This window comes from Paramisgurnus dabryanus, chromosome 10 (assembly GCF_030506205.2).
Source record: "Paramisgurnus dabryanus chromosome 10, PD_genome_1.1, whole genome shotgun sequence".
Taxonomy (NCBI): Eukaryota; Metazoa; Chordata; class Actinopteri; order Cypriniformes; family Cobitidae; genus Paramisgurnus; species Paramisgurnus dabryanus.
In genome coordinates, this window is record NC_133346.1 from 29235960 (window position 1) to 29251354 (window position 15395).

The 15395-nt window shown below is 37.6% G+C and overlaps 1 long non-coding RNA gene and 1 pseudogene across 1 annotated transcript in view; one reads left to right on the forward strand and one right to left on the reverse strand.

Annotated features, from left to right (window-relative positions):
- Nucleotides 1–15395, forward strand: part of LOC135718241 (uncharacterized) — a 389691-nt gene that overhangs the window by 225126 nt on the left and 149170 nt on the right. The window lies entirely within an intron of this gene.
- Nucleotides 528–15155, reverse strand: LOC135753607 (uncharacterized; annotated as a pseudogene).

Sequence of the window (15395 nt, forward strand, 5' to 3'; positions counted from 1 at the left end):
TGCCCTCCCGCCCCTGGTCTCATATAGCCCTTGATTTTGTCACTGGCTTACCGGCATCTAATGGTAACACTGTTGTTCTAACTGTGGTGGATCGTTTTTCGAAGGCGGTTCATTTCATTCCCCTGCCCAAGCTACCTTCTGCAAAAGAGATGGCTCAGGTTTTGATTAATCACGTCTTTCGGTTACATGGTATTCCGACTGACGTAGTGTCAGATAGGGGTCCTCAGTTCATCTCTCGTTTTTGGCAGGAGTTTTGTAGACAAATTGGTGCCACGGCCAGCTTGTCTGCTGGTTATCACCCGCAGAGCAATGGGCAATGCGAACGGGCTAATCGGGATCTCGGTAGAACGCTCCGCTGTCTGTCGTCACAATATCCGAATTCCTGGTGCGATCAGCTCCCGTGGGTTGAGTATTCTCATAATTCTCTTCCCGTTACGTCTACCAATTTATCCCCGTTTGAACTTTCCATTGGGTATCAACCTCCCCTGTTTCCATCACAGGAGCCCGAGGCAGCGGTTCCGTCTGCGTTAGCCCAGGAACAGAGACCGGAACATCCAACACGAAGACGACACGATACAATCCACATACGCTGTACAAACACTCCAGAGAGACACGGAGGCCAAACAAAGAGTGAGGATCTGACGAGGAACAGAGAGCAGAGTGAGTTTATATGGAGAGTCTGTAATGATGAGCAGCTGGAGTGAGACAATCAACACAGGTGAAGGGAATCGGGATAACGAGCACATGACATCACAGGTGAGTAAACACCATACACGAGACACAGAGAGAGCAGTGTATTTACCCACCGTGACAGTAATATTATGACTGTTCCAATGCATGAACAAATCTCTGCACTCCAATCTGGCTGATCTGGCATGTAAGATTGGACACACTGTACCTCATCAACCCATCCTCCATGTCCAAAGACTCCTGGTCAACCATTTGGAAAAGCGCACTCTTGATTGGGAAATTGACCCGCTTATTTACTTCAGGCCACATTCTCTCTACAGTGTGGTTCTGTGGATTAAAAGAACAATGTACACAATGTAAAGCATAATTTAAAATCAGACAGTATAAAATGTTCTGACACAACAGCACAACTGCTACATCATAAATGTATTATTATAAATAAGCTATTTATGCCACATACATATATCTAGGGCTGAAGTTGTAATGACTGTTTCTATTTATAATTGTACTTACATTATTCAGTAATTCTAAAGTTCAGATAGACCTACAAGTTATTTTCCCTTTTTATTAATCTCACCTTAGTCGATGTTGTCTGGAGGTAAGGTAGTCTCTGCTGGTTATGTCTGTATTCTGCCAACATTTCCTGCATGAAGGGGGTTAGGTAAAATTCTGTGCCATGGTCCACTCTGACCTGGTCCCACATCCCATGGGAATGGACAGCTTTTCTAGGAAGAAATAAAAAATAAAGTTAGAATTTAACATTAACATTAAGGTACTGTGGGATTTGATTTTGTTTTACTAATCGTGCTGTTTATAATCTTAATTATGTGTATTGTTACAACAAAGATTTCTGTGCTGAATACAAGAAAGTTGTCTGTGTGGTTTCGGTTGGGGGAGAGACAGCATATGCTGAGGAATTTACGCCTGGCATGGATCAAGATAAGAGAGAGGTCTGAGGGGGAAAAGTATTTAATGATGTTATTAACTAATGCTTTAATGTTCACAGGATAAAATATGCAATGTATTTCTTACTTAATCAGTATTAATCATTGAATAATTGATGTAGTAAATATAAGATGTTGTCTTTGATAAATGTGTATTAACCAATGAAATGAAGGTTGCATACAGAATAACTTAATGGGGGCAGGGCAGCTCAACCTTGAAGAAACAGAATCTCATGTGTGTGTGTGTGTGTTTTCTTTCCTAACAGATGGTTTTAATAATGATTAAAGTGTTTGCTTAGAAGTAGTATTGCAGTAAAAGATTTAATATGTGTTTATCTATCTAAAGAAGTTAATGTGTGCCTTATTCATATAACCAATTTTACAAATAATAAAATGATGTCATGATATTGAAATATGTTTTACATAATAATCACTTTCATCTTACAGCTTATGTTTTTTATAAATGAATGTTTTATTAATGATTTGTTTTTAAGAAAGCATTATAACATGCTATTCAAAGTGGAGGAGTACTGGAGAGGAACTGCAGGGCTCCCAGGGATGAGAGGAGAACAGATTGTTTTTTCTTTGTCTATGTGTGTCCATCTTTGCCTACAGGCTAAAATTGGGTGTGGTGATGGAGTCAGATGGACGAGGGGAACGGCCTTTGTGGGTGGAGATTTTCTGAAGAAACATCGACGTCACATATTTTATAAATAAGCATGTTACTTCCTGAGCTGGTTGTTCGCTACTTGAGAGGACCCAGCGCTGTTAAACTTTTTCAATCTGATCAATAAATATTTGAACTTAGATATTTGTATCTTGTGCCTTTCCTCTAAATTATGAACATGCAAATGGACGCCTTAAAGTCCAACAATTGGTGACCACCGACGTTTTGTGGAGGGAAAGGAGAGAGTGAGAGGAAGGAGGGTTTCACATTGAAGAAACCAGAGTAAGGGAGGGCTCCATTTCAACACAAAGAGCGCTCTAATAAACAAGGTAAGCAGAAACCTGTTGTATCGAATTCTGCTATTTGGATATATCAAATTAATTGTGTTGATAGGGAGCTCCGAACTGAAATTGATTATTTAAACAATAAGAATTGATCAGAGTGAAAAACTTTTTGAAATTTTTGAATTTTTTTTGTTAAATATAAGGTTGAGGATTCCTTTAACGCATTAGGCGTTATAAAATACCGACTCGGTTGTAGCCGTAAGGAGTGAGAGGCTCTTGGATGAAAGGTCCATAAATACTGTTAATGGCGGTGTAAGTTAACAGAATTAAATATAAGGTTGAGGATTCCTTTAACGCATTAGGCGTTATAAAATACCGACTCGGTTGTAGCCGTAAGGAGTGAGAGGCTCTTGGATGAAAGGTCCATAAATACTGTTAATGGCGGTGTAAGTTAACAGAATTAAATATAAGGTTGAGGATTCCTTTAATACATTAGGTGTTATAAAATACCGACTCGGTTGTAGCCGTAGGGGGTGTACAGCAGCCCGTGAGGTGTAAGGCCTACGAATACTGGAAAAGAAAATTGACGTCTTACTGTTATTGTTGTGGTTTTGTCTGAGAAATTGTATTGTAATAGTATTTGTACCGTGTATTGAACGTTGATATATATTATGGCTGAATTTCAGAAAGAGTGTGATGAATATGTGTGTTCACCGGTGTATGTGCCATGGCAAAAAAATAATTCAATTAATGATGGCCCAAACTGATCCTAAAGATGATAAGAAAAGACAGAAAGAGGTTGCATTAGTTAGGGGAAGTTGACAGTGGTGCAGCTGCAAAGCCAAAGGAAGTTAAACAGGGAAACAGTCAGCCAGACTCAAGTATGACACCTACGGCTCCTCCTGCAGCTCCACCCCCAGTGAAATCGATCTACCCCTCCTTGCACACACCTAATCCTTATGAGAAAGCCAAAGCCAAAATGAAACAGCCTGTTTTTCAAATCAATAGCGGTGAATTAAATGTAGATGCAGATTTTATTTGTGTGAAAATGTAGTGTGTCTGTGATATAATGAGTCTGTTAAAACCATACATGGGATTAAGCAAAATCTAGCAGAAAGACTGAGGCGAAGCTTTGAAAGAAAAACAACAAATTAGAGAAAAGAGTAGACCAAGTTATTGAATGTGGAAATAAAGATGAACAATTAAAAAAAAAGGACAGAAAATTGTTAAAAGGTGAATGAAACAGATAGATTGTATAAAGGAAAAAAAGATTTAACAAAATGAAGAGGAGTCTTCATCTGATGATGGAAGGTGGTCACAAGATAAATTTTATTTTTAAATTGAAAGGCAATATTTTGCATGGGTCAAGCTGAAACCTTGTGGGCTGATTATTCCCATCCTTTGACATTCAAGAAAGTGAATAAAAGCTGGCAATGAAAAGACAGTGGCAAAAACTGTGTGTGACATCAAAGTGTTGGAGTTACAAAGAGAGAAGTAACTCATAAACTGGACTGAGAACACATTCTATTTGAATGGGACTATACTTAAACTCAAGCAGTGAAGGGGGCACTGCATATGGTCAGAGACATTTACAAGGATGAAACACCAAAAAGACTGAGTGGAATCCAGAAAGAGACTAACAAAGACAATACTGTTCTTGGAGGCAAGAGAAACTGGACAATATTTCACTGGACACTGAACTTTTTCATCTTTATACGAGCCTTTGAGTGAAAAAGGGGAAAGAGTAAACAGCCGTTCAATGTTTATTAAAGACCTTGTTACTATAGGGACACAGACAATCTTTATGAGAAAATCAGCTAGACAAATTTAAAGGCTGATAAAGAACTTTGTTGTTAGGTGTGACTACCTGTTCTGAAATCAAATCAGACTCCTATTAATCTGACAGGAAGAAATGCATAATTGAATTTGGTATATACAGAGGAAGTCAGAACTCCACTGATGGTACTGAGCTAAAAAGTAAATATATATGGCATAGAACAGCTATGGCAGAAAGGATATTAAAATAGATATAAGAAATAAATTGAAAAAGAAAAAAGAACACCATAGAACATTATACAAGGTAAACAAGAAAAGCTGTGACAATAGAAAAATAACTGATTAATGTAACAAACTTTGTATTTAAGGAAATTGCCAGAGCTCAGACATCATATACGTGCATGAAGGTGTTCACATGGCAGATCTAATCACTGAGGGTGAGCCGCAGGATTGGATACCATTGACTGATATACAAATTATTATTATTGTAATTAATTATAATTGTTATACCATTGACTGAAAAAGCAAATAGATTGAGAGATGGTTTGTTCGCGGTACCACTGACAACTACCCCACCGTTAATCACACTGTTTACAGATGGTTGTTGTTTCAGAGCAGCAGATGACACATTGAAGGCAGGCTTTGCTGTGGTTGAGCAAGTTGTGGGTGATTTTGTAACACGACTGAGTGGTAGATTGAAAGGTAAACGGTCAGCACAGAGAGCTGAAATGACAGCTGTTATGAAAGCCTTGCACTACACTGGTGAAGAGAGGGTGATTGTTTATAGTGAATCTGCATATGTGATTGGTGCAGTATATATGGAACTGCCATATGGCAGATAGGTGGGTTTGAAACCAGGAAAGGCCGGCCTATAGTAAATGCTAGCAAAGCCTGACACATACTACAGGCTGTGAAGGTACCTAATGAAGTGGCTGTTGTCAACTGCCTAATAAACCACTTATATCCCCAACCATGGTTTCCCAAGACATAGTTAGATCTGACAAAATTGACAAACACGCACTGGAATTGACATATAGTTTCGGGGCTGCTTATCACCCAAATGTTAGAGTAAAGCTGAAATAGTGAACCTGACTTTGACATTAAAACTTGACTTGACAAACTATGTGCACAGACAAAAATAACATGGCTTGACGCATTACCAATTGCATTAATGTCTATTCACTTTTCTGTTAACAGGATCAATGGTTTCATACCCTTTGAATTGCTTACAGGTCGACAGTTTCCAGGTCCAAGGCATGACGTGGTGCAGGATCCCATCCTGCCTATAACACATGACGTTTCATCTGACAAACTAACTGCTATGATTGAACATTTTTCTTGCCAGGCTACCAAACAACGAAATTGTGAGAACGACCCAGCTGTTAAAAATGATGATTGGGTTTCTAACAGACATAGGTGTGGACCTGAGGACTCAGGTCCAAGAGAGGGAGAGTGTTGAAAGTGAAAGTGAATCAGCTGGAATACAGAGAGGACAAACAGGAAGTGGTAACACATCAGTGGTAACACTCACACAACACCAACAACAAAGTCAATAAACACACTGTAAAATTGTGCATAAAAAAGGTGACATTTTTTCCAGCCCAGTAACAGAACCCCTAGCACACTGTGTGAGCACAGATTGTGCCTATGGAACAGGTATAGCCGTACAGTTCAAAGCGAAGTACGGTACACAAAAGGTTGTAAGACAGAACAAACACACAGGTGAATGTGCAGTTACCCACGAGGATGACGGCAGATTGATTTTTCATTTAATAACAAAACAAAATTGTACTGATTTACCAACATATGAGAATTTTACCTACAGCCTCAGATGTATGAGAGAGTGGTGTGAGAAAGAAAACATAACAAGTGTATCCACTCCCCGGCTGGGGTGTGGCCTGGATAAATTGGATTTTCACAAAGTGCTGGAAATCCTGACAGAAGTGTTTAGAGACCTGAATATCATAATTACCATATATTCATTATAACCTGGGTAACTACATTCCGTATTGACCTTTGAATTTTGATCTTTGAATTTCTTAAGTTTCTTATACAATTCTACAGTATTAATTTCATATTTCATTTTTCTTTTCCTTTTTGAATTTACGATTGTTATTTGAGTATTAGCCAATAGGCATAAGTGTATTTTTTCCACAGAGATGAAGCTATATGGAAATTGGAAGGTTCTGTGGGCCCTAGGAGTTATAACTGCAATTATAGTCACCATAATATTTGGCATAAACAATGGAGATCCCTGTGTAACAGACTGATAGTGTCTGCAATAGAGAAAAAAGAAAATCCACCCAAATACAGCATGCCGCTATTAGGCCTACAGAACCTGGAGGATGATGTGGAGAAAATGTGTGACCTCTTTCAGAGGTCAAGAGAGGGAATTGTGGGATTTGATTTTGTTTTACTAATCGTGCTGTTTATAATCTTAATTATGTGTATTGTTACAACAAAGATTTCTGTGCTGAATACAAGAAAGTTGTCTGTGTGGTTTCGGTTGGGGGAGAGACAGCATATGCTGAGGAATTTACGCCTGGCATGGATCAAGATAAGAGAGAGGTCTGAGGGGGAAAAGTATTTAATGATGTTATTAACTAATGCTTTAATGTTCACAGGATAAAATATGCAATGTATTTCTTACTTAATCAGTATTAATCATTGAATAATTGATGTAGTAAATATAAGATGTTGTCTTTGATAAATGTGTATTAACCAATGAAATGAAGGTTGCATACAGAATAACTTAATGGGGGCAGGGCAGCTCAACCTTGAAGAAACAGAATCTCATGTGTGTGTGTGTGTGTTTTCTTTCCTAACAGATGGTTTTAATAATGATTAAAGTGTTTGCTTAGAAGTAGTATTGCAGTAAAAGATTTAATATGTGTTTATCTATCTAAAGAAGTTAATGTGTGCCTTATTCATATAACCAATTTTACAAATAATAAAATGATGTCATGATATTGAAATATGTTTTACATAATAATCACTTTCATCTTACAGCTTATGTTTTTTATAAATGAATGTTTTATTAATGATTTGTTTTTAAGAAAGCATTATAACATGCTATTCAAAGTGGAGGAGTACTGGAGAGGAACTGCAGGGCTCCCAGGGATGAGAGGAGAACAGATTGTTTTTTCTTTGTCTATGTGTGTCCATCTTTGCCTACAGGCTAAAATTGGGTGTGGTGATGGAGTCAGATGGACGAGGGGAACGGCCTTTGTGGGTGGAGATTTTCTGAAGAAACATCGACGTCACATATTTTATAAATAAGCATGTTACTTCCTGAGCTGGTTGTTCGCTACTTGAGAGGACCCAGCGCTGTTAAACTTTTTCAATCTGATCAATAAATATTTGAACTTAGATATTTGTATCTTGTGCCTTTCCTCTAAATTATGAACATGCAAATGGACGCCTTAAAGTCCAACAGTACACAAAAACTATGAACATATGATAATATAATATTTCATCTTACTTGTACACCTCTTCATAAATTGTTAAATTGTTCTTTATTGGCATAGTGGAATGGCCGACAATTTTCTTGCTGAAGCCATCAATCGCAATAACATGTGTGACACCAAACATGCACAGCTTTTCATTTTGGTCCATATGGAGTTTGTGACCAACATACTCTGCATTGTATGGGACCGGGTTTAAATTCCGTGCTCCCTGAAATAAAATGTAATTAGGTTACATACAGTTCTTTTAGAAAGTATGAAAGTAGTAAGACTTTTTAACATTCTGCACAATTTTTTCCCCCTTACAACAGAATGCAATGGAAACAGCAAAAAGTTGCAACACCACACTCAGGTATTATCTATACGTATAAAGGCTGATGACCAAATAGACACTGATGTATGATGATTCCACAATGTATAATAATTTACATGCAAAGACATGATGATGTGTTTAACTTGGTAAGCAATCTATTATCCAATCCAACTCTACCTGGCATCGAGCCCGGTGATATGGTTCATGCATTTGTGCCAATGTCTGTCCCACTCTGACCTCTGATGCATTAACACCTTGTGCAGCAAGGTAGCCCGTCATCATTTTACGCCCGTAATATGGTCCAGTCTGTAAAAATATATATATATATATATATATATATATATATATATATATATATATATATATATATATATATCATCTGAAAAATATATAAAAAGCATCTGATATAAATATAAAAAATATGGATTAACATCAGTGGACTTGAACTCGAAAAATGGTCGATATTGACATGTTTTTGCAGTTTAAATAATATCATCATGTTCATCTATGAACATTTTGTGTTAGTAGAAAGAGATGATCGGTTCACGTGACATTTGAAAGAATATTGAAATGATATTAAATATTAAAATTTGAAAGTATATAAAATATAGACATATTACATATAGACCCTAATTAGGTAAACTTCTGAGTATTACTGTGGCCCGTTTCAGAAAGGTGGTTAAGTGCAAACTCTGAATTTGTTAACCCTGTGAGTTCTCCGTTTCAAAAAGAGAGGTAGGTTAAAGCTAAGACAGCGGGGTAAGTCAAGCCTGTTTCAGAAGTAGATGTAACTTAAGCCCTTTTCACACAGATATGCCGTAAGATACATGGGACAGGCATCCTGGAATTTTACGGGACCGCTTGATATTTTATTCATTCACACTGCCAAGTTTACACGGCATCTGATGGTCCCGGAAAGACACGTGACCTGTTGAAAGTCCCGCCCTCTCTTCTACGCAGCGTCTGAAGTTTGCATATTATATATTATTTGTGCATTTTTGTTTATGATAAGACTACAAAGGAGCGCGTGAACGCACAGTTCTATGCTGGTGAATGATCTCAGCTTCTGAGTGGATATTTGACAAGCTCCCTGATTTCTGCTTTGATACAGTTTTCAGGCATTTCTCATCGTGATTGTTTATATGCATTTAAAACCCACATTTTGAGGTGCTGAACGATATATCTTGTTAGGATGACGCGTGGGTATTTTCCTTTATTATAGCTCAAATGAGCAAGTGACGCGATATTCTTTTCTGCTGCTGAATGATCTCCGTTTCAACGCAGTAAGTAACGAGCTAACTTACCTGATATCTGCTTCAGTCCAGTTTGCTGACATTTCTCGTAGTGAATGTTGTAAATCCCTTATTTTAAAGAGTTGAACCAACTTCATGTTGCCATGACACGCGCGTCCTCACTACGGCACGTGCGTCATTGTTTATGCGTCTCATATATCATTTCCTGATAACTGCTTCAATCTAGTTTGCAACATTTCTCGTGGTGAATTTTTATATGCATGTTATCTCTCGTTGTAACAAGCTGAACCATAACTTGTGTTGTGATGATGACGCACTTCGACATGCCCTTTAGGGCATTCTTGCGGCTTCTTGTTCACACAGAGGGTTACCCGTGTATCTTACTAGGTCCTCTTTCCGGCAACGATCCCAGAAGATTAACGGAACGAGTTTTTGTTCACACAGACGCTTGTCTAGCAATTTTACGGGTATTTTCTGGGACCAGAGGTCTGTGTGAATGGGGTTTTATACTTAGAGTCTGTTTCCGGAGTAAATTACTCCGTGAACCTAACCTGGTCGGGAGCAGGTTTTATCCTGTAAACTCAGAGTTTCTAATGGTCTCCTCCCCATTTTTAAAGGAGTAGCGGTGTTTAATCTTGTTAGTTGCTTTAGTACATTCAGTCATTGCGCACATTTTTATTATGTACACTGTACAATATGTTTTTAGCTGTCTTTAAGTTATAATCAAATTGCCAGTGCAAATCATTTTACATTAGTGCTTTATATGTTTTATAAATTACACTTAAATTTAAACATAAAAAATTTAACAGTATATTGAGATAACTAGTAAAGCCAATTTGATATACTTAGGTACAGAGACGTCTAAGAGACTAAAATTTTGAGTGCTTTTATAGAGGATCCTGTAGTAGATGATGATGATGCTGCATTCATTTGTAGGAATTTACATTTATGTTGCAAGAGTTGCATTTATGTTGAGACCACGAGTGGATTTTTGTCATATCCACTTGCATTTATGTGAGCTGAATTATTATTTTTTTGCATTCATTTCAGAAATATAAATATCCTTGTGTCACAAAATCAGTCTTTGTGGCCGTGGTTTTACATCTAAACAGTTGTCTTGACATTTCTTAAGGATCTACTCGTCATTATCGCTGGTATAGTGGTTACTGAGTGGTTAGTGCTGTGCGCAGTTGGTAGGGCAGACGTACTGTCGGCGATCTAAGTTCGAATCCCGGCTCGGTAAAAATTTTTTTATTCATGACAAACATTTGTAAAGTTCGTATCCTTATATGCCAAAGTATTATGCTTAATTTCATTTTTAGCTTAGCTGTTGTCATCTTTTTGTCCATGGGATTGCATCTGCATGTAAATGAATATAATAACGTACAGTCCTCAGTTTATTTACTTCTGATATTTTAACTGTGATAAAAAATTAAATGTACGCATTTACTATAGTAGCAATTTCCAAAAACAACTCTTTTCTTTAAAATATATGTTCATAGTTGCACTTGCAGTAACACTTTTAGTTTTAGTAGTAAAAATGATTAAGACCTATTTGTCACGTGCTGTAATGGTAAATCGTAATATCGGAGCTCCATTGATGATGGCTTTTCATAGTCGCTGTTCACGAGCTTAACTCAGAGTCAACCTACTCAGAGTCGATTGAACTAACTCAGATGAGCTGTTCTGTAACAGAAAACTCAGTGTTTCCTAAGTCAACTCAGAGTTTAAGCTTTAAACTCAGAGTTGGTTGAACCTCCTTATTGAAACGGGACCCTGGACTATCACATTACAGCGTCATCATGCAGCATCTTTGAGGGTGATTTGCAACAACCTTATTAATTATCTATAAAGATTATCTATAAGAATTCTGAAAAATGACCACTTGCGCATAAAGTTACATTAAACAATTTAGGGAAAATGCTTACCTCTACCACTGCTCGTGAAACCGCCAACTCTAATTCCTCGTCGGAGATGCATTTTCTCTTAAGACCTCTTTCAGAACGGAATTTTCTTATATTTCGCTCTGAATTCCCCCTCTGCATTCCTAGCTCTGATAAATGATAAGATATTTCTGTGTCTGTGTGTCCATTTTCATACATCGTCATTAAAAGGTCTTCATGTGTTGATAAACTCATGGCAACAGCTGAGTAAAAGATACTGCATGCATTCAAACTCGCGCGGGTTTCTTCTTCTGGCGTTTTATGATGGTTTGGCAAGCCACCGTATAAAGGCACATTAGCGCCACCTACTAATCTGAGTGGGAGTGCGTATGGAACAAGAGACAGTAAAAAGATAAGGATGAATTAAAATAAATAACACTAGATTATATCCATAACTACTGTTTTTTTTTTAGACATTTAAATAATATTTTAGGTATTGATTGTCTTGACCCGTTTCCTAATAATACTTTTAGTAAAACTTTATCAATTCCCAGCCATCTTAATTAATTAATTAACTGTCGAGAGAATTTACGTCTCTCCCTTATGCAACATACTCAAAACAATATACTGTACTGTTTGTGGATGTCCACATTTAGAACAATTTCCCATTGCAATCTATTTACGTTCGTACGTTTAAACTTTTAATTTGAAAATTTTAAACGATTGCCCCGCCTCTTACGTCTCGAGCCTCTTGTTTTCTATGTGTATTGATGGTGATGTGCTGGGAAAACAGGCAGGAACGTTTTGCTTTGCGAGTTATCCATCGTGTGTTGGTAAACGGTGTGTGCTATGATCTGCTTTGCCGACTGCGAAACGTGATTGGCAAACGGTTTGCCAGAATATACCCTGACCCTCGGCGCAGTAACACCCTCCCTCTCCCATTATGAGAGGGAGAAGGGGAGCGGATTTTTCAGGCGAGTTGAAGTACTCCCAAAAGTGCTGTTCCGCCATACAATATAGTTCCTCTTTTAAATCCGCTTAGAAAAGCGCTAAGTTTTATTTTGTACCACCAAACTTGCTCGTATAACTACTCGTCTTAAATAGGAAAAACGTTGATGTGTTTGGTCACTTCTAACTTTATCTCTGAGTGGTACCATTGAATGAATGGGGCTAAGCTAAATGCTATCGAAGTGTCGCAGCGCGCCCCAGCGCTTACGTGCACGCACTAAGATGATAGAGGTATGTATCAACTCTTCTTAGTTAATGTAATAACATATTTTAATATTGAAAATGAGTAGACTATTCCTTTAATGTTAAAATGATCCAGTAATTCTGTAATAATTAACTCACAAAATGTCATTTCAACCCAGTTTGACTTTGTTTCCATAGAAAACAAAATGAGATTTTTTGGGGAGAAAATAGGATGAATTTATAAAGTGAATTGTCCAAAGTGAGAAAAACGGAACCAAGCTATATTCATTACATTATAAAAAGATTCCAAGAATCTCCTGTTGTGTTCCATCACAGAAAAATCCAAACAAAGTAAATGATAACTGATTTTTAAGTGTACTAACCAATTTAAGGGTTTAAATGGTGTAAAAATCATAACAAAAATAATATAATATCAAATATAAATACCTGTCTACAGGGCCGCATAAAGACTGTAAGGGGCCCCTGGGCTTTACCTTTTTGTGGGGCCCTTCATCCACCAGAATTGCAGCCTACATTCACACAATCTTTATAATCACCCTGCTGAAAAAAACAGCATCAAACCAGCATGGCAATTATGCTGGTTTAGCTGGTGGTCACCAGCATGCTATCACCAAAACACAACATATGCTGGTCTTGCTGGTATGACCAGCATGGGAAGCTGGTGTTAATGCTGGTTTGGTGCTGGTACAGCTGGTGCTAATGCTGGTTTGGTGCTGGTTTAGCTGGTGCTAATGCTGGTGCTGGTTTAGCTGGTGTTCACTAGCAAACCGGCACCAAAACACAACATTTGCTGGTATGCTGTTTTTTCAGCAGCAGGGCACTAGGTGCAAGTTGTCAGGCTTTTATTTTGCTGGAATAAATGCAATAACAAAATATTAAAACCATATCAGAATGCCCACAATATACACAAATATCACTGCATAACATGCACATAGTCCTAGCTAGAGGTGACCCGAATAGTCTTAGATTGGATGCTTTGACAGGAGAAGCCTGATTCGACTACTGCACAGTCAATCGTCGCAGATGTATTATAAAATAAGGATCATTTAATTTTGGCTGTATAAGAGTGCACATTATCTGATTTCACATTTAACAGCTTTCTCCCAATATAAAAAATATACAGCCTATTATGATAATACTAAGTAAATAATATGTGAAAAAGTAGCTTTCAATAAATATTTTTAAGTCTGTCAATAGCCTAAATCCCGTGACAGGGCTACACGTCCATATCCAGAAACCATTGCAAAGTCTCTTTGTTTCTGCAATTAAAAAGACAAAACAGGCAATTCTATACTTTCGTTATTTTAAAATTAATTTTAATATTTCTTTGTTTTTATTTAATGTATAGGTTATTCAGTGTTATCTGATTAAACTATTTGTGGCTTGTGTTTTATTCCTCTGCGCATTTAGGCATTTTGCACAAATGTTCTGGACCTTACTTGATTCTGACTTCATTTTGTTTTTATGTTTTATTTATCATAACGGTAAATTCTGATCTAATTTAAGTTCTGTAAGTTTTGGATTGCTTTCCGTTGTGTTGATGTTGCGCTGTTTCATGCTGTCACTAGGGATGGGTATCGTTAAGGTTTTAACGGTATTACTACTCTTACCGGTACTGCTTAACGGTCCGGTGCTTTAACTGTATTCTTATCGGTACTTTGGTGGCCAATGTTAACATTTGATCACGAACCTATGTTCACATGATTAAGTTAATTATGTGTCTGCATTTCATTATTACAAATTAATTTCTGGATATCATTTCTAAATATTATACATATATTTATTAATGCACCAGCGTGAAAGCTGCAGAAAAAATACTCTAAATAGGATATTTAGGCTAAATAAATGTTCACATGCTGATTTTCCTTTATTTGGGATTTTAAAAAGAAGTAGAAAATATGTTGAATGCATAACGTTCAGCATTTCTCCCAAAAGAAATCAACAGAATTTCAACGTAAGGTAAGCAAACCAATTAGGGAGATTGTACATTTATTTTAAATGACGTGAACAATGTTGATTCAACATGATTTTAGCATACATGCCTGACGTTGATGCGGCAACCACCAGAGATGATGGTTGAATTTTGCAGGCTGCGACCTTCTAAGGACGTATTTTAAGACTGATTGCGTCACAGCAGCGCGACTTGAGGCTGTGACTTGTGTTAATATTATTCTGTTTATGTTGCGTATTTCTAAGGTTGATTAATTTTATATACTGTTGAATAGTTTAATCTTCATCAACGTGTCATATTTTCGAAAATAAATGAATATTTTTCTGATTCCATATTTATTTAAATAAGTCAGAAACGTCTCCGCTGTGTCCTGCTGACAGGCGCGGTGGGCGCGTGCAACATGTGACGCAAATTATAGGTCCTCCGAGGGTTAGACTGTCTCATTTCAGTTCTCTTCGCGGACTTCCAAGGCTGCCACCTTGAAAGACAGAGTGCTCCCCTTTTAAGGTTGTATGCTTAGAAGGTCGCAGCCCTTGAATTGGGACACAGCTTCTTTCTGCACGTAATACACTTTTGAAAGATGCTTTGACAGATTGCTTGTGTTTCCGCCCTTACATGCAAACATCTTGTTGCACTTACCTGTATGACAACGAGCGTTGTCTGCATCAACTCTAGTGAAGTATAACCACACTTTTGAATGTTTTCCTCTATCCGCCATTGTCAGTCTTGTTATTAAGCGGGAGTTTTCGTGCTGTTATGCGTGTGCGTGCGCCGCGCTCGTTGTTGTGGTTGTGTTTGACAGACAGCCAGCCTCCGCGGCGCGCAGAGAGATCTCGCAGATCTCACAGACAAACCAGAGTCGTATAATAATAGAGTTACGACACTCACATAGACGTCCGTTGTAAGAATGGAATGCGGAAGAAACAGCGTTTCATGTAGTGACCGGTAGTGACGCATA